General features: G+C 43.9%; 1 long non-coding RNA gene across 1 annotated transcript; it reads left to right on the top strand.

Annotated features, from left to right (window-relative positions):
- Nucleotides 1–2,294: 2,294 nt before the first annotated feature.
- LOC146757334 (uncharacterized) lies at nt 2,295–13,151 on the top strand. Its single transcript, XR_014936654.1, has 3 exons — nt 2,295–2,669; nt 6,360–9,008; nt 12,729–13,151. It is a non-coding gene; the product is annotated as an uncharacterized LOC146757334 (long non-coding RNA).
- The last annotated feature ends 13,195 nt before the right edge of the window (nt 13,152–26,346 follow it).

Below are 26,346 nucleotides of genomic sequence, written 5' to 3'. Positions count from 1 at the left end.
AACAAAGTAGACAAATTTGTCCATGTCAATGGGAAAGTCATTGGCCTGAAGTCAAAAACATATTCCACACTGGTCAAACAAATGGTGCACGAGGTCAGGAACGGAGCAGCTTTGGAACAATAGGAGAATAAAGGGCTAAACTGCTAATCCTATCATGAAAATATAACTTAATCTGAGGCTAGATATTAAAGATAGAATCCAAATCATAGCAAATTCACCAAATTTGCTTCTGTGTGCTTGTGCTGACAGAGGTACCGGCTGGCTGCTCTTTGCTCTCTGCAGGGTTGCATCCAATTACTTGCATTACATCTGAAGAGCATGTCATGCACAGGTGATGGTACAAGGTGTTCCATGAGTTCCTGGCTGTCCTTCCAAAGCATTCAAACTCACTGGTGGCAGTGGATCTTTAATGCTGTTTGCAAAGCAGCTGCCCTGCTGGTGGTTTGTGAGCATAGAGGGAGGACAAGCACACAACAGGCTCGAGCCATTCCACAGTTGGAAGCTACTCAGCAAAAAGAAACTGGAGCACTGCTCAGCTCTGCATTCAAGGGAAGCAATTCTTGGAAAAGAATGGAGGAAATAAAACACCTGTTCACTTACTCAGAACAGAGCAGGCACGCTTTTGAAGAGGAATGCATTTAGATCCTAGGTGTAATTATAGCAGCACTGGCATTGTCTCCTTGTTTCAATGCTCCACTTATCCATGGGGAGCCCTGTGTCATCCATGGGGACACCCTGAGATGTGTCACTAAGGGGGTGCCCAAATTATTCCAGCTGCCCCAAGATCACCTTCAAGAAGCAGCAACATAGCAACTAAACTGGCCCTGTGGTTGGTACTAGGCGAACCCATCAGCCCTTACAACATAAAGTCTGTCTGCTCACATAGCCTTTATATTCCATCACAAGGCTGAACTAATCCTTCAGCATACACTGAGCCCACACAACAGCTGGAACAAGCATGGGACAAACCTGTTCTGCTGTAGCCTCTCTCTTTTGTGTCTAGCTTGTCCTGGTGCCTGTGGTCCTCCAGCTCTCTGCATGATGGAACCACAGGGTATCTTGCTTAGCACAGATGTAATTTGTTAATGGGTAATGTAAGCACGATTGACTGCAGATGTCGCAGCAGATTTAAGCATTGGGTCTGCATCAGAATTCCTTTACGTTTGCTAATATAGTAAAAGGATTGATTAATTAACTTGCAGACCATCTGACTTCCCGCTTTTGTGGCAGTTTCTGTTGGAATATCAAGTCACTTGACAGTGAGTAGGGAAAGAAATATGTGAGATGCCATGCATACCACAGGCAGCAGATTAATTTTTTGAACAGGAAAACAAACATTTCACGTCTGATTGAGAAACGTCTTGTTTGGATATTGCTGCAGTATAATTAAATGCAGGAAAAGCCAAAAACACAGCTGCCACCTCCTTGCTCCACTGCTCACAACAGTTGGAAGGCAGGGGATGGGGGGGGGGGGGGGCAAGGCAAGCCAGGTTGTTGGAAGAATTCACCAGGCTTGAGGTCAACTGTGTAGTACCAGAGACTGGAGTCAGATCCTCAGTCATGCTCAGCATCCTTCTATGGAAAGGAGGAAAAAAAAAGAAAGCAACCCTGCAAATACTTGCTCAGCACAGGCGCTTCTATTGCAATACTGAGAGCACCTGGGATCATTGTTGGTGCTGCTGGGGAGTTCTGCCTGCATCCTGGCTGCTGCAAAATGCCATTCACCAGCGGGCTGCTGGCAGGGCAGCAGCTTGTTTAAATAAAGACGTTTGCTCAGAGGAAGCTTATTAATTCTCGCTCAGTGTCAGCAACAGCGGAGAAACAGCGTGATGGAGAAGTTCAAACACTGGGGAAATGCAGTCAACCTATAAACAGGAAGTGAAAAAAGAGCCCAGTTCACAAGGCATGTCCTGCCCTTAATCACTGTGGGCTCTGCTGCCCCTGCACTGCTGTTTTCCTCACTGAAGGCTCTGGTAGCTTGTCCTTGGTTGAGCTTCCTATTCCTAGCAGCAGCCAATTCACAGATAACAGCACCTCTGCCTGCAGAACATCTTTCACCCCCCGCTTGATGCTATAGAAAAGCTGGTTTGATGCCACCAGGCTGCAGAGCTGCTCTATGTAGTGGTGACATGCCTAACTGTTTGTATGCATGTAGGGATATGAGGTGCTTAGTGCTGGAACAAGCCTTGTGCCTGCTGCCTGTGCCATCCCGGGGGTGATGGACCCCATCCTGCTCCCATTTACTGCCCAAAGAAAGCATTGTTATCCTCCTGGCACCGTAGTGCAAAGCTCATGTTCTCTTCTGGTTGGATTCCTGGGAGTCTGAGGGACTCTGTGCAGCAACCTTTATTTAGGAACAACTGCACTGAATTCAACCCTGTGCAAGTGCTGTGACTTTAGAAGAGCCGGGTACACCCTGACAGAAAGACACAAGCCGAGCTAATAAGAACTCTAGAAGATTTTACATGCACATTGCAAACTGTGTCCCGAAAGGAGCAGGACAGGGTGGAAGAGGCAGCAGCCACTGGCAGGGGAATGCAGGGCTGAGTCACGGCTGCATCGTGCCAGCACTGTCTGCCCGCTGCCTGCAGTGCCTGGGAGAGTTCTCCGTGTTTCTCTCTCTTCCCTTTCTGCACAGGAATCGTTACTCACTCTGCACACAATGCCAGGTATGTTTTATTGTAAAACGGGCAAGGACAGGGAGCGACTTGGGCATGGGAATGCAATTGATTGGAACTCTGGATTTCCTACGTGACTTCAAATTATAACAATCCCAGATATTAAGATTTTGGCACCGGGACCAGTTTGGAGGATAATTATGTGCTATGATCTAATTTTTTGGGATCTGCATGTAGTGCCAAATCTCTACGGCTTTCCTGTCTCCCTCGAGAGCAGCTCAAGCTACGGGTTCCTTAACTCTTCAACCCCCAGCCAATTCTTTTTCTCTTATTCCCACCTCTAAGATCTTTGGGAAAGCCTCTCTCCAAACGTAGAATTCAGGCTCTGCAGTCCTTATCACCACAGTCCAAGGGAAAAAAAGGGAAGTAAAAGGGCTGCCAGAATGGGCATCTTTTGAATTTAATGCATCACTCAAGGAGTTGGACTCAGTGATCCTCATGGATCCCTTCCAGCTTAGGAAAGTCTATGACTCTGTGAATTCTGTAAGTTAAACAACTGGTGCCAACATTGAGGTTTATGGATACACAGACACACACACACAAAACACTCCGACTTTATCACTACAATTGCAGAGCCTTTTTCCTAAGCACTTGTAAGAAAAGCACATAGCTTGGGCAGCCCTGGAATAGTTCTTACTGCCAGCTGCATTGTATAGCAGCTGTGATCAATTCAGCCGGGCTGTGCTCAGGGAGTGATTTACGCTCCTCCACTCTCTCTTTTCAGTTAAAGTTGCCCTGGATATTATCTCTACTGTGATTCACTCCTTTGCACAAACTTAATTCTCCTGAATGACTGTTTCACTTTCTGTGACTAATTGGAAGCTTTATGTTTAGCTGTGCCTCTGAGCCTCAACAGCACCTGAGTGACAAAGGCATAGGAGCCACTGCTCTCAGCTGACTGTTGCCAACAGGAGCAGGGGGTAATGCTGCTGGGACACTGAGATGTGCAGAAAATATGCACCTGGATCCTGATGGAAAGAAAATCAGAGATACAGACTCTGGGTTGTTCTCCTCCTGCTATTCAGGAAGGGCTGGTATTGCCATAATGTCCTCAGATTTCAGTTTTTGCCTTGCATTGTACAGGATGGCCTCACTGTTGGGATCACCGGAGCTGATTATTTTATATTGGAACTAATGGTTGTAAATGTCTACAGGAATCAGAAGTGATGTGTAAATGGATCAGGAACAAATAGGGGCTGTAACAGTGTGGAGGGTCTGCAGATGCTCTGTAAGCCATTCAGTCAGTAATGGAGCTTTTTAGGGAGGTCTCAGGTTGGGTACTGGGAAAGGGCTCTTCACAGGGAGGGTGGTAGGCATTGAACAGGTCAGTGGTCATGGTACCGAGCTGCTGGAGCTCATGAAGCATTTGAACACTGCTCTCAGACATAGAGTCTGAGTTTTGGCTGGTTCTGTGTGGAGCCAGGGGTTGGACTTTGTGATCCTTATGGCTCCCTTCCCACTCAGGGTATTTATTCTCTGTCTCTGTGATGGCAGCAGAGTGCAGCCCCAGGGCTTGACCCCAACCTCAGCCTTAGCTTGAGGACATTTAGCATGGAGACAGCACCTGCCTGCATAGCCTAAGCTTGCTTAAGTTTATTCTCATTTCCTGACAAAGCAAACCATGCCCCCTCAGGCTCGCTGCTGGACAAAAAAAAAAAAGGAAAAAAAGAAATCAATCAAACACTAAAAACATGTTAAAATAAACAACACGCACCAAGAGTCTGTTTTCCCTTGTTTCCCTTCGTCGGAAGTCAGCAGGGCTTTGATGTGGGGATGCACGTTTGATGCCAGCTCCGCTGACTGACAGCCCAGCACTGAGGAAGGGTTGGAGTTCACACAAACACTCCCACGTTCACAAACTTCTCTACAAGAGCATCCAAGAGCCCGGAATTGCCTAAATCTGCAAATCCCAGTGCCAGAGTGCTCACAGGAACAGGCTCCTGCAGGCACCTGCTGCAGCAGCCCCTGTGCAATGGCTGTTTTTTTCCACTTTGGTTCCTGTTCTGGCTGGAGATTAAAAGGCTCGGTGTCAAGAAACGAAGCAGAGCCCCTCCCTAAGGCCTGGTGGATGCCTGGGGAAAGGCTGGTTTGCAGGGAATTGAGCTGAAACTTTGTGAAATCTCAGCTGAGCAAGAAGAAAAAAGCCCAGGAGTGCACAGGGGCTTTAGCAGAGATGGAGGCAATGGGGGATTTAAAGCTTGTGATCTCCTGAGAGCCACTCCCAGGAAACATCACAGTTCTCTAAAGCAGCGTTCAAAGCAGTGAGAAGAAAGCTCTTCTGTCTTTGCTGGGCACTTGGGGCTACACCGACCTGGGGTTTGCCTTTTCTCCTTACATATGAATACCCTGAGGATTAACAGGGGGGCACATGCTTCAGCACTGCTGAAAACTCTCCTCCAACTGACAAGTCTTTGTCCACCCAAAGCTGTTTAAACCCGGAGTGTTTTTATCCGTGGAGCTTCACAATTCCTTTGCCCAACCTTGATTGCCAACCTGCAGAAGACCAAGTCCTCCAAACCCTCAGAACACAGAAAAAAGTCTAAAGATATCTTAACTTTAGAAAGGTGGGACTCTGCATGTTTTTGTGTCACCTTCCTTAATACAGGGGATGAATTCATGCCCATTTCGAAGGGCTGGAATCGTCCCTCCTTTTGGCCCAGTGACTTTTCAAACAACATCCACTTGTCCCAAGCTGTTGCTTGACCACGAGGATGGTTTTTGTTGACACCAGATGGTTTCAATCTAACACGGCATCTTTGTTCTCAAATAATAACATTGCCAGTTGTGAATGAATTAAATTGTCACAGCCCTCACTTTCCCACCAATTATAGTGAATTATGAACAACTCTTGAGTGAGAGAAGCTTCCTTATAGTTCTTGATACTAGAAGATATATTTGCCTTGTGCCAGCCCTACATCATCTGACTGATTTATAGAGCCATAACTTACAGCATTAGAGGTGATCCTTTTTTCAGAGCTTTCCCTCAAAGTGGTTTCTTTTTTCTTTGAAATCACGTGGAAAATGGAGATGATAGATTTTCCCTCCATATATTTTCCTCCCTTTAATAACAATTTGAAGCTGCCCGGAGGCCTTTTAGTCTGCATCCTCACTGTACATTAACTCAGAAATGCACCATTCCAAACACAGTTCTCCTAACTTGAAATAGACTTTACATCTTCTAAAACATCGATCATCCTCTATCCTTGCAGAGAATGAATATGGCTCTCAGGACATAATACATTCAGGCATATGGTAACTTTTTCCTATGGAAAACCAACCCCTGGAAATAGATTTCATAAGAAAAGCAGTTTACCACTGTGTTATCAGCAGAAATCACCCTGCAGTGAATGCTGCTGTTGCTTATTTTAACAGGACAAACCCTTCTACACTCATCAGAACCTAAGGCAGAATTGTAGTTTTGTCCAGGACAAATCTCTGCTTGGAATTGTTGACAAGACTAAAGAAGAAAAGCACTCCTGTATTTCCAAGGTTATTCTGGGACTGAAAAAATCTAAGAGATTTAGAGATTTTTAAAATGCTCTCTAAAGAAAACAGGCCCTTTGGCTTCCTCTTCTGAAGGCTGCTAATCTACCAGAATAGATGGCTGTGTGAAATTTTGCTCCTGTTGGGCTGGAGTTCAGTTAGATTTTGTTTTCAAAGTTATCTCTTTTTTTCTTCTAGTGATATCTAATACAATGAAAACATGACGATAAGGACACTTCTGCCTGGCCCACCTGCAAACGATGTCATGGAATTTCTCTGTTCTCCAAATGCTGCTCAGCCAAACATCTCATTAGAGAGGAGTGAGGGAAGTGTTTGTTGTGAAATAAAATAAAGAGAATATTTAATAGGTCAGGCTCACAGAAACGCCTCCAGACAGGCTGGGCCAGTCAGGGTCAATTCAGTCTCCTGGGGCACAAGGCATTACTAATATTTTCCATGGGCTAAATACAAGAGAGAATTTGCTCTGGGTGTTCCTCCAATACCTGTGCTGCCTACATTGATTTTTTCTTTTGAAATCTTGGTATGAAACATCATTTGCTGTTGGGGCCTTCTGGATTGGGTTACAAAAAGTCAGTGGCATTTTGCCTCTATTCTTCCATTTATTCCATTCTCTATCTCATTTTCCTTGACCCCAAGGTCACCTCTCTGCTCAGGCTCCCTCTATATGATGTCCTATCAGGTGATGCTCACAGTCAGCACTGGACTGCCACACTCCTGGTAATGGGCATACAACATTCTTGCTCTGCTTCTGTGCAGTTCCCAGCTCCCCCCAGCATGTCCCACTGATAATAGTGCAGGCAGCACCCATGTTCTGCACCTGATGGGATGGTGTTCACCAGAACATTACATCCCCATGCTATGAATGGGGTCCTGGAGCCTCAATGACTCCTGGACAGATGCCATTCAGCCACTTTATGTTTCTCAGACTTGCATTTTCCTGCCATCTGCAGATGATTATTGCAAAGCTCAGAGACCACCAGCTCCTGAGCAGCCCAGTCCAGTTATCCCAGTAGGTTAATTTGATTTGGTGCGCTGGGAGGGGAGGAGCTGGTTCATCTTGTGAAAGAAAGATGCTCAACTCTGATTTGGTTGAATGGTGCAGTAACCTCAGACTATTATGAACTGGTCCTCAGCAGCATGCCAAAAACCCAGCCCTGTTGTGAGAGGAGAAGAAAGGAATAAAACACTTGAGAATCCAATACCTTTGGTGCTAATTTTAGGCATGTGTGCTGGCATGAGGAGCTTGTTTCGTCCACTCAGATCTGGTGCACTGCCACAGAGGCAGATTTACAGACTATTGCTGTCCTGAATAGCACTTCATGTGCAGGCAGTGAAGGGAAAAACACTGGGTTCCTCATCTCTGAGGGGTTTGAGCTGAGTTACGCAAACAAAGTTACATTAGCAGTGGAGTTATTTACAGGTTGGCTCAACGAAGACTTAGTGACAGATTTAAATGAATTAATTCTATGACTTTCATTTGCTGTCTTCCCTTCTTCCCCCCTCCAGCTATTACATGTAATTACAGGAAATCTCAGTGTATCAGATCTTCAAAAAGACACAATGAAAAGCATTAGCAAAGATATACATTTCTTCCTTCTTGATTATTTGCTTTGGCTGCATAGGTGGGGTGTCGACAAGCCGTTCCCCACAGCCCCCCGCAGTGGGCACCCACATGATCAGTGCAGACAAGGTCTGGCAGCCCTGCAGCAATTGCTTTGTGCTTCCTTGGCCTCTGAAACTACTTTAATGATTATGTGAGACACCCGTGGTAAGCAGCCTGAATGGGAGCTTTTATTTTTTAAGCATTACAGAAGGAATTTAAGTGTAAGGTCTCATAAAATTCTGTATTTGCTGGGACCCAAAAAACACAAGCATCATTCTGAACCCATAGAATCATGGTCACTGGACACTTCCAGGCACAGTGACTCCAACACCTCCCTTTTGTGAGGTGTTGTACAGCCTGTACCAATGCTAGACCATTCTCTCCTTTACCAGCATTAACTCACGAAGAGGAAAGACATGACAGGATTGAGGCTAGAGCTTCGGTGGACAAAGGGGGAATAAAGCAATGTCTGGGCACTGACACAAGCAACTCACGATGCCATCAAGCCCATCTTATGGCCCCTGAGGCCATAGGCCAGTGTTATACCATTGCCATGGGAGTTAGTCTGCAGTTCACACTGTGCCATCTGCACAGTGAGGTGGAGCTTAACTTCCAGCATATGAGAAGGACTTACTTGTGAGGAGCTACACATGGCTTAGGGATGTGGTTTAGTGGGTGCTGTGGTGATGGGTTGATGGCTTGACTTGCTGATCTTAGAGGTCTTTTCTAACCTTACTGATTCCATGATTCTATGACCATTTAACACAAAAGAACACTTCCTTAGAAGTACAGGTGATACAGAGCTACCACATACCCTTCAAAAGCTCAACTACCTGCCTTTTTTACTGTATTTTTGACAGAAAATACAAAACTGGATTAAGAGAGAAAAGCAATTAAGTAATGACAATGGTGAACATATGGCTGGATAAGAGGAAATAAAAACAAGGGGAAAAAAAACAAACACTGCTAGATTGGTTGCCTTCAAAGAAAGAAATTTGCTTTTTAAGTGAAAAAAAGTTTCCACTGGAACCTGGGCAGAAAGTCAGAATCACAAAGATATAATTTGAGATGCAGTCCCAAATGAGGACTTACATGACTGATCCTTTTTTTTCTTTTCTAAACGATCCCCCTTTTACAAACTGTCAGGAGAACTTCTTGAATGAATAAATACTGCTGGAAGTTAAAGTGTTATGAAATAAATCTTCACCTTTTCCTTAACAGAGGTAAGTCAATGGTAACAGCCTACTCTATGAAAGGAACATAAAGTTTACCTGCTAAGGAGGTATTCCCACCTAAGCCAAATGCATGACCAGAGAGAATTTCAAGGCATGGGCACAGAGGAATGTAATAGAAATTTGATTTAAATAAAAATGGAATCCAAATTACTCATCTGTGCTATGGACATCACTGCTCAGCATGGTTCATCACAGCTTCCCCTGTTTTTAATACCATATAGATCACAGTGAAACCCAGTGATATCACTGTTCCCAAATCCCCTTTATCCTCATGGTGAATACAACCACAATGTTGTAGGCTCTATCTCTCTGAGTGGCACAAGGGCTGATAAACATTTCAAGGCAGTCCTGGAGGAATCAATGAACCCAGCTGGAAGTTTTGGCTGATCCCTAGGAAAGGCTCAGCAGCACCAACACAAGCTCTGGAAAACGATCCCTTTCTCCCAAGACAATATCTGGGATATGGAAATAAATAAATGAAACTGCCTTATATTTCCTTAGAAAACAGGCTTGTGAGTTCAAGGCTCCTCTATGGGGACCTGAGCTTCCCCCCAGCACTGCGATGCTGGAGCTGGATGAACCCCACTGTCTTTAATCAGATCACTGGAGATATACAGATGCTGATCTGAACCCAAATGAAAATCTTACATTAGGAGAGAATATGGTGTAGGTGTTTTGGAAGCGTGGATGTGTTCAGTGAAACAATCTCCCTCTGTGGATGCTAACCTTGCTCAGACTTGTTTGTTCTGCAGCACCTTCCTTGCTCTGTATGGTTACCATTTAGCTCACATTTTTTAAACCTAAAAAAAAGGGGGGGGGGGGGGGGGGGGGTGGAGTGGGGGGAGTGGGGGGGAGGGGGTGGGTGGGAAGGGGAGAGGTTTAAATTGAGAAAACAGAGGTAAAAAGAAAAGTGAAAAGAAAAAAAAAAGAGAAGATTTTTAAATCAACTGTCATTTCTGGCAAGGCTGTGGATCCCGGCAAGGTATTTGTTTATTATCAGGTATTTCCTCAGGATCAAATCCAGAGGAGAGAAGTCTGGTGCTAGTTAAAGTCTGTTTAAAATCCTTCTTGAAAAGAGATTTATGCGAGGAAATTACCTAACCTCAGGACAGAGGCTTAGTCAGAGGCAGAGTGGTTCAGCCGCTCACAGTGCGCGGCTTTTTTTAGCCCCACCGAAGGCACCCAGTGAGAACAGCGGCAGATTTTCGCTCACATAACGGGATCAAAGCTCCCAATTGTTTCAAAGGAAATGACCCAGCAGGAGGAGCGTGGCGGGCACTGATGTTTGCTCCCAGCCTCCAAACAGCTCCTGGGGATGGATTTGGGCACGCGGGCATCTTGTGTGGTGGTTGTATTGCTCGTTTCCTCTTTGGCGGGACAGCATCCCCCAAATCCCCTTTATTCCAGCTAAGGCTGTAGAAAGAAGCCCCATGCCTCGGGGATGATCTTCTGGTCCTTGGCCACTTTCCTCCTTGTAATAGGAAGGGGACACACGGTCCTGATGCAGTGGCAGGAGGGGACAGTGGGAGGGCAGCCCCACTGGGCCCCAAGTGACCACTGTGTGTTGGGGAATGAATGTGCATGGGTGAAGCAATGGATTTAAGATATAAGTGAAAGGAAATGCGATCCAGCTCAGCAAACAGCAGCAGAGGGTGTGTGTAATGACCAAGACAGGCACTGGATTTAAAGCACAAAGGATGGAAAAACCTATTAGTTCATCCCTGCCACTTCCCTGCCAGCAGCAGTCGGATGCATTTCATTGTCTCACTGATGGGACTTCTACTGTTTCTTTGGGAAAAAAGTTCCCATCCGCAGCCTACTTCAGGGATGCTTCACCCCACGGTCAGGACAAGCCACTGCAAAGCACGTGGTCAGGGTTGAGATGAGGTTTTGAAGGCAAAACACCGACTGAGCAGGTTGATGTATTATTTTTTCAAGGTCACCACTAAAATATCTGGCAGGCTTATCCCCTGGCTGGGAAATTTTACTGTACTTGCAGAAAACAACCAATATTTTTTATTCTGGTGCCCAACTCTTAGCTGTCTGTGTTGGTTTAACTTCACTGACCCTAAAACACAAACCTAGAGTAGTACAGTGTTGAACCAGTTCCCTATATGGATATGAATTATGTGTGTAATACAGTAAATTATTGTGAAACAAACATCCAGCAAGCATCCTGTATGGAAACTCTTTCTTCTTTCATCTTCATTGATCATTGACGTATCTGCTGACAGAGTGTGGTTATGCCGGCAGCCTATGATCACTCCGAAACGTCTAAGAAATATGTCTCCATGCAGTTAAGGTTTTCCGCTGCTAAGAAATATCTTAATGCTAAAGGTTTGTTTACAAGGGGTGGCTGTTTCCACTTGCTGGCACATTAAAGAAGTTGTTTTTTCCAACCACTAAGTAGATCTAAACATTAAGTGTTTCTTGAGTTGGGTTTCCAGCTCCTAGACTGCTATAAACATTAACTTTTGTTGATTTAAAACAAAACAAGGCAAAAGAAGTCATTGGTTTCGCTTCTCCTCATGTATTAAAACAACACATATATGTATTTTTAAGGTTATTTCTAAAGGGGTCCTTGTGCTGCGGGCTTTGGATCATGCAGCATGGGTGGATGAGGTGGGGAGAAGTGGCTGGGAGAGATCTAATGTAGGGTGCTGAAGTCAGTGTTGGGTGCTTTGGGTCTGCAAAGCCATGAGGTGTGAGCTCAGCTTTGGAGTGCTCTCGTCACTCCACTCACAATTGTCCTGAGTGTTAATATCACTTTTCTGTACAAGAAAAGAAGCTTTTGCTAAACTGAGCTTCAAGATAAATTGGACACTGAGGTGCTGGTTAACTGAGCAGAGGATGGTGACCCCAAACCCCAACCCAATTAGACAACCGTGCCACATGCCCTAGAGCATCCCTAAGGGACTTGGTACTACCACATTGGGCTGGAGTGTAAAAATACCAACAAGGTGGGGATTGCCACTGTCACCTTATCCCAAGGGGTGGGTGGTGGGGCTGGAAATGACTGGATGCACTGAAAACACAACCAAAATTGGTGACTGGTGAAAATGGCTGCTGTACCATCATACATTTCCAGTTAGATCACTGGAAATGAATGATCAATAGTAAAATAATTGCTGTTTTGGGATAGAAAACCCAGTGACTGGAAAATGCGACTGTAGTATGAAAACACAGCTTCAATCATCTGCACTGCCACGAACCGCTCCAGGAGTCAAACATGCCCACTGCAGAATAGATTCTTATTGATACCCAGGTTCTATTTACTACAGCATTTTTCCAATCTCTGTAAAATTAGGGAAGTTCTGGTGATGGTGAGAATTAGCTCATGGCTTGAGTGCCCTGAACCTCCATTGAACTCTGCATAGCTGGAACTCATTGTGGCTGCAATATCTGAATGATTAAACTCAAGCCCAGCCAGACGGGCTGCTAAGTGTTGGGAGATGCCTTTCCTCATCCAGGAAGTGAGAGCCACTTTCTGAGGGCTTCACCTGGGGCTCAAGTTACAATAAATCTGCTGCAAGAACTCACAGCAGTAGATCAAAACCCGACAGTGCACACCCAGACTCTGTCCCACTCCCATCCTGGGCTGGGTCTGGATGCTGGTCTGCTGGGTGGTCTGCTGATGCATAAATGCCACATCAGCAATTATCTGGAAAACTTTACATTAGTTTTCCTGTATCCTTGTTTCCTTTACAGAAAGTTCAGGAGCTGGAAGCTGTCTGTGAATTGATCTGAAGTTGCAAAACTCTTTTAAAGTAGATAGAGGGCATGTTAGATGTAGCCTGCATGTTCTAATTCAAACACCGCTTTTAATTTCTTTGCTCTAAGTAGACTATTCTTTTTAAAAAACGGCACATATAAGAACATATCAGAAAAGTTCTGAGTACTTGAGGGTGGTTCAGAAGAGGAATCACCTTGCTTTTGTCCCTGACATCCAGAGGAAGAAGAAAGTCATGTGCTGTCAAACACACAAGGTGGTCAAAATATCACAACTAAGTGATTTTTAACAGAAAATCTGAAAGCAAAAACTTGCTTTGCTTCTCAGTTGTTGCTATTGCTTTTAATGAAAGAATTGCATAGAAGTTTTCTTGATTAAAAGAAAAGCTACTGTATCTCCAAGACGTTTCAAGTGGAAATTGCAGATACACACTCACATTAGCCAAAAATGTAAAAAGCATTTCACTACTATAAAGCAATAAATATCTGTCATTCTTCTCTGCAGTCATTGCTCTGTTTCCCTTACTAAACTGCTCATTTAAATGCAATGACATCCAAGTTTCCTACCATCAGAGTTTGTTCTGGTCCATCTCATTTCCGTCTTTCATCACTGAGTGATCCTCTTTGATTGCTCACAACCGCCAGAGGAAACACCGTGCATGCAAGTGAGAAGCACTAGGAAGAATACAACAGCATCAAACAGCCTCTTCCTCCAATAGTTTTCCTGATGCAAGGCAGTCCAAAGAGTGCATGAGGTGCACTCTTGTTGGGTTAATCCCCAGTATGAGCAGGAGCAAGGCCACCAGCACAGCCTCTACTGCTCCGTGTAGCAAAGCACAATGCACGGAAGCTAGCGAAAGTTTATCGCTAGTCCCTCAATCAGGGATGGTCACAAGGAGACAACACATGTTCCAGCACTGAGCAGAACATAGAGCCTTATAAATGGCACATGTCAGAAATGGGAACAGGATATGTTTTTCCCATGGTTTGGGAACAATGTGAATACTTTCTCACACACTGTTGGTGAAGTATTTTGGCACACCTGTGCATTTTGAGAGCTCAGTTGTACTCCAGGGTCTCCTAGTCAGCTGTTAAGGACTCTTTTCCTCTCTAAGAACATGGATGGATTACATGGAAATATGATTTAGTTTTGTATTTGTACTGGATCACAGATCAGGATGTTGCAGCTTTCTGCTTGCAAGTGAAAGACAAGCAAGAGCACCTCCAAGACATTCACACAGCTCCCTTCTTTATTTTTAACCATACTGAATAGGGAAAATCTGTTTACATGCCACAGAGGATGTTTTACTGCTGTTACTTCCTACAGAAATGTCCTCAGACTTCCAACTGCTGGCAGAGACAAACCGCTCTCCACATGTCCTCCCAGGAGAGAGATGGATATTACCCCTCTGAGCACTTTCAGGCTGGTAACCACCTCCTCCAATTCTGAACAAACCATTGTTGCTTCATGGCATCTGCACCTTGCTATCCAAGATGGCAATTAGGGTTGAGTGGCACAGTGTTGTCGAGGAGCCTCAGCCCCTGAGCACCTCCAGCCCATAGGCTCCTACAGGGAACCATGCACTTGCTCAACTCAACTGACTTTTTGAAGATCAGTGCACTTACAGAATTACAGAATCATTAAGGTCGGAAAAGACCTTTAAGATTCCCAAGCCCAACCTCAGCCCACCCCCACAATGCTCACTGACCTCATCCCTCAGTGCCACTTCTCTACAGTTCTTGAGCTCTTCCAGGGATGGTGACTCCATCAGCTCCCTGGGCACCCTGTGCCAGTGCAGCACTACTTCTCCTGAGAAGAATTTTTTACTAATATCCAACCTGATATTTACTAATATACCCTAGGGTAATGCGAGGCTATCACCTCTTGTCCTGTCACTGTTATTTGGTAGCAGAGACCAACCCCAACCTTGCTCCAGTCTCTTTTCAGGGAGCTGTAAAGAGTGATAAGGTCTTCCCTGAGCCTCCTCTTCTCCAGAGCCAAACCTTTAATCCTTCTTAGACTTCTTTATATAAAGAGTTTGGCTTAAACTCACCTGGGACCATGGGATGGGGAGCAGGGCTGTGCAAGGCAGATCCTGCATCAGCTCCTGTTTGGAAGGCAAACAACAGGGGGACTCAGTTTCACTTATGTCCAGATGGTCCTACAACCAACACCTCACTCAGCACTGCTAGAAATCTATATTTAGGGGCCATCATATTTAAGAATCCTGATTTGGGCCAAGTTTTCCAATGCGCTGAGCACCAGAAGCTCTGGCTGCATTAGTGCAGTTGCCTTGCCCAGGTATGACAGCAAAGCCCCTGAAAGAGAGCAGTTCTGGAGGTGTTTTTCTAAGCTGTAAAACAGGATGGCTGCAGTAAATTGAAAGTTTACAGGTTTCCATCCCCACAAAACAGTTAAACAGGGCACAAAAAGCCAGAGAATTGCGATATTTTCCCCATAAATGTACTTTAAAAATGTTTTCAATGACCATTTGGCACTGGAATATAATTTCCATCAAAACCTGTTGAGGGACAAGAACAGTTTCCCTCCTTTCCTTCCACAACCGGGAAGAATAATTAATCTCTGCAAAGACTATAAGGAATTTTCCAGATTAGAAACCCAGCTAAAATCAATACCTGGCCTCACGTGTGCACACACACGTGCACGGCCGTCTTGCACGCTGCTGCCTCTGAGAGCTGCCCTGCTGCAGCCCTTGCAGGGCGTCGGGAGAACTCAAATGAAAAAACCACACGAGGCAGCATCACGCACAGCCGCCCGAGCTACCTGTATTTTATAACATCCACTCTGTTTCCAATTTCATCAGCTTGGCAAACTCTCTCCTGGTGGAAATAATTGAGGCCTGAAAGTCAAAAGCAATGGAGGAAATATCTAAGCTATGAAATGTCAAGGCTCTTTCCAGAAGGGTTCCAATCTCCAACCACATCAAGAAGGGTGTCTGAAAAGACAATCAGGCCTTTGGTCAATTAAACCTCTCTTATTTTTTTTCTTTCTCTTTTGCTTGGGAATGCAGTGCCGGAGGAATGCCCGGCCCCACGGGGTGCTTATCCTCCCCAGCCCTGTAGCCCTTGTTTTTCAGCTTCAGGTTCTGTTTTTCCTCCTGAAATATTTGTATATTACATAGAGCTCCATTCTGATTATTCAAAGTGAGAAGTTTAGGATCTTGTCATTTTAATTTTATTTTTGCCTTGGGAAGGTAAAACTTCTGGAGCTTCTAAACGGAACCCAAAGAAGCAAAACCTGAGCTAAAAATAAATACTCTTCCCCTAATTAACTCCTACTAAAAACACATTTCAACTGACCCGAGAGTGTTGAGCCTCCTGCACACAGGTATTAACTTCACATGAATGTCACTCACATCTACTGCCCAGCAAATCTTCACATTCTATGGTTAAGACTCAGAGAAGAGCCACTAAACACACACTGTGATGAAGCAACAAGATGTTCTACATACTGCCTGACACAGCCAATCTCTTGCTCTTCCGTGCACCAACAGCTGTTCCCCTTGGAGAGGCATGGTAGCATGACTTTTTGGGTGCATGAAACCTTTTAAACTTTAGGAGACAGGGGAAAGAAGGATGAATATACTCCTTAACTTACCCCCTTTCCTCCCATTCCTCCCCCCCCCCCTCAAAAAAGAGAACAACCCACAAAAAAAACCCCAAAATCTAAAAAAGATTCAACTTTATTTTCCCAGAGGAGTTTAACTATATTAGTTTACATCCTGTGGTATGAACAAATAAACAGCTCTTAACTGATTTCAGACTTGCTGCTGTTTGGGCTGGCAGAAAATCACTTCATAAGGCTCTGCTGAGGCTGGGGCTCCCTGCTTCTGTTGCATGTACCCCTTGGCTGCAGCCTTCCTTCTGCTCTCTTGCTCCCTTCATGCTCCTCACTTCCCTCTGCTGTTCCCTGGTCCTTTTCTCACCCTTTTATCTCTCCCTCCACTCCATATTATCTTTTTCAGTTGCCAAATTACCTCTTGTACCACCTGCTCCAAGAAGGGGTTGGCCTTTTTAAAATTAACGTGGACTAGGAATAGAGACCATATTTAAGAGAAGTCCACAGAGCCCTGCAGGCTCTGGGTTCAATCTCTCCCCATCTCTGCCGGCTCCTATGATGTTCTCTCAGCATGACTGCTCACACATCATAGAATCATTAAGGTTGAAGAACAACCCTGAGGAGCCTTGACTACATTGCTCTTCGCTGCACTGGGCTCCGAGTTTGCTTACTGCTGCATCCTTCCAGCCTCCAGCACAGGCTCTGCATGCATCTCTACAAAACCACATGCCGAGTGCATGCCCTGACAGGTGCAGAGAGCATCAATCCTTGATTTCTTTGCTCAAGTAAAGCCAGAAAGGAAGAAAGTAATCTCAGAGGCTGAGATTGGTTGGAAATCGCTGTTTATCCCCTTGAACTCCCTGTAAAGGATACAATAGAACAATAGGCTCACAGAGCTCAGAGAGGCAAAGCCCTGAGGTCACCTACACAGCCTCCCAGCTGGAGCAGCATTGTTCCCTGATGGGAATTTCTGCACTGACCATGTGTTTCCTACCACTGTTACCCTGTTTCTCCCTCCCCCTGTCCTTCCTCCTCTTTGTTACTCCCACAGAGGCTGCAATTTGTTCATTAAACCTTCACACCAGCCACTGAAGGAGGCGGGTACTGGGAGCCCTTATCTTACCGATACGGAAACTGATGCGGAAAGAATGAAAGTGACCTTGTGAAAGCCACCATGGGGCAGAGCCAACAGCAGCCCCTGGTATAGGACATCCCACAGCAGAGACATGGGCACAAGGCTGACAAGTGCAGTCCTGATGCTTCTTTATCAGCATCCAGGGATGCTCGAGCTAAAGGACAACAGTTATTGGCTTACTTGAATGACACAAACTTGCCTATCACCCCTTTGGGAGGTGAGCTGGGATCTCTGCAAGGCTAAGGACATTTCATGATGGGAGGGAAGCATCGGCCAGGCTGATGACATGGGATGTACTCATATCAATACAGGGATGGGACTGCTATTCCAGCAGGTACAGGAGACAGTGGTCTTTAAGAGAAAACTTTGATCATTTATCTAATTTTTGACACCACTCTAATAAGAAGTATATATATATATATGTCCATATATACAAACTCAAATATATGGTATGATACGATAGGATATAATTAGTACAGTATAGTATAGTATAATGGCTTTTGCAGGATTCAAAGGGTGATGTTGTTCCAGTTGTCTGAGCTGACGGCTTCCAGTTTGTGGCCGTGTGGTTGGCTGTGAACTTGACTAATAAAAATGGAGAAAACTTTTTCCTTTTTTCCTTCTCTCTCTCTCTCTTTTTTTTTTGTTCTTCCTGACCCTAGTCAGTGCCATAAATACCTGTGTGTAGCAGAGGGCTTATAAATAGCACGGTAGCATCCCCTGACAGTGGAGTAGCGTTAGGTCTGACCGGCAGGAGCCAGGCTGGAGCAACTGCGAGGGGAATATGCAGCCAATAAAGATCTGTGAGGCCAAAGCCATTAAGGAAGCCCAACACCAGGCAAAACTGGGCAAAAAAATACCAATCTGCCACGGGAGAAGTTTCTGAAATGGAAATATCTTAGGCCAATATTACCCCTCTGAGATAGCACTGAAATTCCATATGAATTTATGGTGTAGCTGACAGCAAGCTTGACTAACTTGGTGTGTCTGGACGTCTGGCCCAGTCCAATAATAACATGACAGAGAACTGTGTACATTTTCTTTGCTGATTCTGAGACTTTGGACTCGGTTTTTTGGAACTTTATTGTTGAACACTTGTCCACAAATTGTCAGATTCTCAAATGAATTTCTTATTTAAAATTGTTCATAAATTTTCTCAGCAGCAGCTCTTGGTATGTATTGCCTTTGCAGCTCAAGTGCCACTCATTGCTCATTCACTTCATGCAGTAATATTCTGGTTCCTTTACTGGAGAGTCTGTGTTACATTCTTTCCAAAGTATTCAAAAATTATGAGTCAATACCCCAAACTCCCCAGATTGGCTTCAAAATATTATTATTTTTAGGAGAAAAAAACGTACCGAATTTGGTGCTTTTTATTTGCTTTCTTGCCTTTGATTCTGTAGAATTCACATTTTTGGTCCATTTGGGAAACCAAGCTTCAAAATAAAGTGAGCTGCAGTTCCCACACAAATTCAGTGCTTTGAAAGTCAGCAATGAAAGCTTTCCTGAGAAGAGCAGAACTCCTGAAGCTCAGTTTTTGATGGACTCTTTGATGTCTAATACAAGCTGGGTTCTTTGATGTCTAATACGAGCTCAAGTGGCCACTGATGCTCATCCTGCAGCTGGGACTTTTCCTCATGCTTCTCTTACACGTTGGTTCTTCAGGTTTTCCATGTGCAGAGCTCACCCAGAGCAGACCCTTCAGCAGAGGCAGTGATAGCATCCCACTGACTCCAGTGTGACTGGCAGACTAACAGCCAGTGTTACAGACATAGTCATGGCAGCTGTGCCCAAATTGCTCTGTTTCACTTCAAAATAAGCTATTTCCAGGAAAGGAGTTTGGGTATTTTAAGCTGAGTGGGAAGATAATCCTTATCTCAGCTATGGTTCAGCACAGCAGCGTCAGCTCTAAGCTCAACACACGCACACCAGCCTCCTCCCTGCATACATCAGACATCTCTGTCTTCCTGAAGAACAGAAGGAATTGAAAAATTGAGTGGTTTAAGGGGTGGAAGTCAAATTTTCCTCTTGAGAGATGAATGGTTCTTACCAGGCTGTCTTGAGAGGATACTTATGTCTGGAGAGATAGCAAATGTAAGGACTCTTGATCTCTTGAGATTGAGATCTCCATTTGAGAACTGGGATTATTCTACCATCTCTGCACATTTAGGGCACTGCCAGCAAACCTGAAAGCATCCTACAATCCCAAGCCACACAGCACATAAGCAGATGGAAATGGCAGGAGCTTGAAGGACACTGCGCTCCCTGTAAGGGGAGATGCAGACCCCCAGTGCCGCTCCTTTTTGCTTCAGTAACTTTCTGGATAAAAACTATTTCTTTTTTCCTTCTCTTGTTTGTTTTAATCCTGCAGGTTTCAGTCCCTGGCCCACACTGCTGAGCATTTTGAATTACTGTTGTAGGTGAAGTATTATCTAGAAAAAGGCAGGAGTGCATTTAATGACACAGAGTTCTGCATCACATCCCACTGTTAGGCAAGATCTGATCTAGATACGTCTAACCCTCCTCCTCCTTCATTTTTTCAACTCTAAACCACCTCCCTCTAAACCCTTTTTTTACTCCAAACATGTTCATGGAAACTCATGAGTATAACTTTCAGATAAGATGTAATTCCTCTTCTAACTCTTTTCATTCCTTCCTTCCCTACTTCTCCAGTCCTTTCTCTCTTTCTAATTTTCCATTAACAGAGAAAGGAGAGACCAGAAACAGCGGCAACAATTCTGATGCTCACAGCTCAAATCCCAGATCATTTTCTTTTTGCTTTGCTTTACAGTGTAAAAATTTTCCAATCTCTTGAGCAAGTTTAATCACACAAAAGAAAATGGTGCTGAGCTTACACATAGGCATTCACAAGCCATACCAGACGCAGCAGTAAGCATCTGAAGAACTGCCTTTTTTAAGGCTCAAAGCAAATTCCATTTTACTTCACGGATTAAAGCAGATGGGAAATCATTTGAGCCTTCTGTATATGTCAAGCCTCTCCAGTAAGGTAAATGTTTTTCCTACAAATAATGCCTTGCATGTTTGATCAACTTTGTAACCACAATATCTATAAGAGCCTCAAATGTTAAACAACGCAGCAGCCAAATATATTTACCAGCCAGGAGATTTAAAAGCCATTCTTGACGTCAAGCTGTGAAGATCAAATATTCTAACTTGATGGCTGCCAATATGGTTCCCAACAATTGTCAAGGTCCAAAACCCATTGTACTTGTTTTTGTTTTTGTTTTTTGGCATCTGAAATCAGTCTTTCATTCAGCCCACTTATGTTCTTAAATAAATAAGTTTCTAGGTCAACTTGCTGATGGATGTTAGTCTAGCTATATTTTAAACCTAATGGTGGTATCAGCTTCTATTAGGGCATGAACTAGATTTTAGGGAATCTGAGTTGTGCACTACAGTATGAAGTTAGTGACTTTTCCAGAAAGTCTTTGCTATTGCTAATACAGAGGCCCAAATTAGGAGATTTAGCCTTATTTTTCTTCATGCTCTTTTTTCCTTAGGTCTAACTATACCACAGTCTGTGCAGATGTCTCAAGAAGCGTTAACCCACATAATATCCCTCCCTCTTTCTTCCATATTTGATACTCCTTCTCTCAAAGAGACAAGAGAACAAAAGCTGCCCCATCCACATCTCCTTAAGTGTGTGTCCTGGTTGTGAGCACATAGCAAATGTCCCACTTTTCCAAGCAGCTTTAAAACAAGTTGGGTTAGATTTGTACTGAGGATGGAGTACTTCTCCCTGTGTAGTCTATAGAACACAGGGCCAGACTCTAATATCATTGCTCAGGCTTAATGATAACAGCATCATTCAGGGAGGATGCTTCTGGAGTAAATGGCTATTAAGCGAGAACAAGTGTTCTAGCCCGAGCATCTCCATCCATTGCACTCAGCAAGAACATAAAAGTCTGACTCTGACACCTCTGGGACAAGCACTGCAACCTTTCCATATACTGATAACCAATAATGGCTTTTGTGAGATTACAGCTGGGAGTAATTATTACTCATAATGGGTATAGATTGCTGAGTCAGACCTCGAGATAATCTGAAATGCCAGTACATTGTTTAAAAGGCAATAAAGTTCATTTGCATTTACTCAGCTGTGACAGAATTTATGGCAAGGACCTCCTTTGAGGAATTTCTGCTTCTTTCTTTCTTTGCAGCTGTTTTAGGAGCAAACCTTTTTCTCCCAGATGCATAGGAGGCCACACACCCCGGCCTGGGACTGGTGAAGATGTATTACCAGTGCCCTCAGCATCACCCCCAATCTCTGAAGGAGCTGTACTCCCTCCAGACCTCATGCCCAGCAATGTGCTTAACTGGTTAATAAGCCCAACATGGAATACTTAAAGCATGTTCTAAATTATATTTCACAAATGAAGAGCAGATAGAAGATGATGAGAAATGATAGAAGAAAGCTTGCACTGACCATACTGTTCAGGTTTAAGAGTGAGAGAAAGAAGAACCTGTCTTAGTCACCCTCTGAGTAATCCAGACACCACAAGGCTCAGAAGAATCTGCCCTGCCCCAAGTTTAGGTTCTCAACTTGATGCTTTTCGGCTTTTACACCTCAGTTAGAGTCTGAACTGGATGCCCATGATTTGGTGCTTGCTGTGTGTCCAGGAACACAGGATGTGTTGCAAGGTACAGAGGCATGGGCTGCAGCTAACATCCTCTGCTCTAGCCCTGAAGTACAAATTAGCTTAGTCTGGTATTTGATCACGGGCTGTTCTGAAAGCAGTTTTTCATTCTGTACTTTGATTTTCCACAGCTGTTGCCAAGACAGAGTCCTCTCCAGGACCCCCTCCCACCCCATCCCAGCCCATCCAATCCCCTGGTTCTCCATCCTTGCTTTTCATTTTTTATTTCCCAGATCTAGCCTTGGCTCCTTCTGCCCCTTCTCTTCCACACTGGCTTTTGTGGCCTGCCTGCGAACTTGCCTGTGTGCTGTATGTGTGCCCATGGAATCTCTTCCCTCTGGCACTGCTCCGTCCCAGTGTCCTCTCAGTGGTTCTTTTTTAATATAGAGCTGCTTTGCCTTATTCCTGGGCATTGGACTGTGATGCAAAAGGCTCTGAATAAATGAAATATCTATAGCAGCTGACTTTAAATTAGCCTTAAAAACAAAAAGAAACCCGAAGATCTGCTTGTTCTGATTAGCTCAATTACCTGCCAGTACAGGCTTCTTCATTATATTTCCTAATTCTTTGCCCAATCTATTATTAAAAGTCTGAAGGAATTGCTTTCCTCTGTTTTCATTGAGGAAATAACTCTGGTGCCTAATAGCTCTCCCTGGCAGGAAACCTCTCCTTAAAATCATCTTTTTGCACCTCCTCCCTTCACCCAGACTACACCAAACAATTCCCATCTGTCCTTAAGGAATATATGTCTTCACATTTTCATAGGCAATTATTATTTTTCCACTTTCCCAAGTAGCTGGCCACAAACTAGCTACATTTAGAAGATCTCTCTCTCAGATGCTTCCAGAATACCTCCTCATCTTTTGCAGACTAAGTGGCAGAGGTAACAACACACCCAACTCCCCATGAAGCTCTGAAAGCTTCCAGTCAGCCCAGCAAAGTGGCACTTTGGGCTCAACCCTTGATGGTACAGGAAGATTTGGACCAATTGTTTTTGGGAAATGACACCCAATCCTGGCAACACTTGCTCTTCTTGTACTGGGTAGAAGCAAAGGGTTACACAGCCTCATCCCAGGAGATCAGGTAGAAAGTGAGCACTGTGGTGGTGAGTTGATGGTTGGACTTGATGATCTTGATGGTCTTTTCCAATCTTAATGATTCTGTGATTCTACAATATAATTAGGAACTGGCTGCTAAGGGACCCATCGCCAGCCTGTGGCTGACCCAGGATGGGGAAGGGCTGCTGGGGTTTATGGGGCCTCGGTTTGCCTGGGCTGTCCCCCACCAGCAAAACATGCAGCATGTGAATTGTTTTGTGGCAGGCACTTTCTATAGTCATGAAATGACATCCTCTGTGGTCTGACAGCGTCTCCCAAGCATGACAGCTGGGTCTGGCTGGCTTTGTTGATGAGATGCGCTCAGCAAAATGGAATAGAAATGGAAAAGAATGAAGGCTGAGGGAGGTGACAGAAGGTCCTGCCATTAAAACTGCATTTTCAATACCTCTAATCTCACAGACAAACAAATATGCTTAATTGCTACTTAAACAGTGTTTTTGGCATCACATTTTTAATAAGAAGAAACTATTCTGACTGTGTGTGGGGCTGTGGTGCAGCACAGGGTCCCTGCAGCCCCAATGAGCCCATGGACACATCCCTGTCCAGCCCTGCTAGTTACCAAAATCACTTGTAGAGCAGTGTGGGCTCTGCTGCCTCAGCCTTCATTTGGGCTGATCAGACACAGGACTCCTTGCTCAGCTATTATGTTATAAAGTGCTTTGTAACCAAAATGATTTAAGATGTTATGGGGGCTGGGTGGGATGGCTGAGCATCCAAGCATGTCAGACTGCAGGACAACAGGAATTTAAATGGCCTTGTATTAAACTCCCAGAAAATACAATAGAGTTGTGAATGCTTTGAATGGAAGTTATCCTCTGCCACAATGGCACCCGCAGAAATACCAAATTTACCTATTTATAATGTTATCTGTGTCTAAATGCCCATAAATAGCTAAGTAAAACACTGCAGTTATATGTATGTGTGGGTATGTCTTTTCCAGCCACTGAAATGTTAAATCAATTTTATAACAAGTTGCTTTTCCAGCCACTGAGTGGCTGTAAATGTTAAGTGTTTTTACAGGCGATTTTTTCCCCAGCTGCTAAGCAGCTTTAAATGTTATCGAAAAAAAAAGTTGCTTTTCCAGCTGTTCAACCACTCTGAGATTTTTTAATGGATTTTCTTTCTTTTTTTTTCTTTCATTCTTTTTTTTTTTTTTTAACTTGCAAAAACCTATTTATATTTTACTCACAAAGCAAGTGCAAAATTGTCCTGGCTCCGTCTCCGTCTTGTTTTTATTGTATTTTTTTTTTCTTTCTTTCTTTTTTGAAACTCTGAATAAAAATTCTTCCTCTGTCTGATGAGTTTTTGGGTTTTTTTTCTTATGGAGAAGAAAAGGGGTTCTGCTTTAATGAGTCCAAGATGAACATTATGAGTTCATCTTAGCGTTGAGATACCTCAGAAGCACCGTCCTCGTGGTATGTTCAATGGAAACACTGTTCTTGTGGTATGTTCAATGGAAATACTGTACTTGTGGTATTTTCGATGGAAAAAAAATATTATTGTGGCTTTTCCAATTCAGGAAATGCTGGTCGGTCTTTAAACCAGGGGAAAAAGAGAGAGCGGAGGGTGAGAGAGCTAAATCGAGGTGACAGCAAAATGGAAGAATTATTTTATTGTAATGAGGTGGGGAGAGATATACGAAGAGTTTAGGGCAGGAAAACGGAAAATTCTTGTGGCCCTTGAGGATTCATAACAGTGGGAGAAGGAAAAAGATCTGGGATAGAGTTAAGGAAAGGTGTAGAGCAAAGTTAGGAAGGAAGCAAATAAGAGATTGAAGAGAAAATGAAAACCAGAATGAAAAGAGGCAGCACAGAGGTGTGTTAGAAGGAAGGTGAGTAAAGGAGAGAAATCTCTTGTTAAGTGCAGCGATTAAGAACACAAGTTTTGTCCCTATGTATTAAAAGTATATAATCCATATTTCTGAGTTTAAGTGACATGATCCATGATTGACCTTATACCTTCAGAAAACCTGAGGTTTCCATCTGCTTTAACAGAGATTCACAAGCTCTCTATCTTCAAATCTATTCTAGATTTGAGTAGAATGTTCTGTTCTACTGCAGTTTTAATGTGTCCTTTCACTGATACTACACTCATTCAGATTTGCAATAAAGTCACTTTGGCCACGTTCACATCTCTTTGTCTTTGCTTTCTAAGAACTTTTGAGTTATCAGGATTTACTGGCCAAAAACACAGTGGAGAGCAATTTCAGAATCACACACAGAAGTATTTACAGAAACTGACATTTCGGTTTCTACCAGGAAATATTTGCAGCAGATGTGCTTACACATGCATCCACTCAGGACTGGAAACACCGCCATGTGATCCATCTGACCAGTCACAGTGGAGCAACTTTGATCTCTTTGGATCAATCATGAGCAAATTTTAAGCAAATGAAATAAGTCATAAAGAGAAGAGAAAAAAAACAGCAAGTGGACCAACACACAAAACTGCTGATCTTGCTGGTGAATCATTACAGCAGTAAATACTGCAGTGTCTGCCATGCCCCATGTCCTCTGCCATAGCTACATAAAACAAGTTAGCAGCTTAGATCTCAGGCGGAGAGTTATCTATGCTGCACTAATTGTATTAGCCTCTTAAACACACATAAATTTAAAGCTTAAATTATTCTGTGAATGTTGCACTGATATTATCTTGCCAGAGTGACACTGCATATCTGCAGTTGTGCTCCGAATGCAGTGCTTCATTAACACTGGTGTTATTACTTCTGTTAATGGACTAGTGGCATCAATGCATGCCTTCCCTGTTTTTAACTCATCATTATTTTTGCTTTCTTGACATGCTCAGTTCAGCCTCCAATCACTCCAATGCCAGAAGTGTATGCTCTGGTTTTCACACACATCCTAAGGCTCTATTTGACAACTTTCTGTTTTCTTGATAATTGATTGTCTTTCCAGCTGAGATTTGAGACTGCTGGCAGGTTCTGCTTTCTTGTACTGTGTGGGCTTTTTCTTCAGCAGGTAACAGAGTGAAAACCCATCTTCTCAGTAAGTGAATTCATCTTTAGACATACACATCTCACTGATATTCTTGCTCTGTGCACGGACAGATTTGTGATCAATGAAATCGAAAGAGGTGGCATTGGGAA

This window comes from Coturnix japonica, chromosome 23 (genome assembly GCF_054131305.1).
Source record: "Coturnix japonica strain WE chromosome 23, WE-NBRP24, whole genome shotgun sequence".
NCBI lineage: Eukaryota > Metazoa > Chordata > Aves > Galliformes > Phasianidae > Coturnix > Coturnix japonica.
This window is presented reverse-complemented; position numbering and strand designations above follow the sequence as displayed.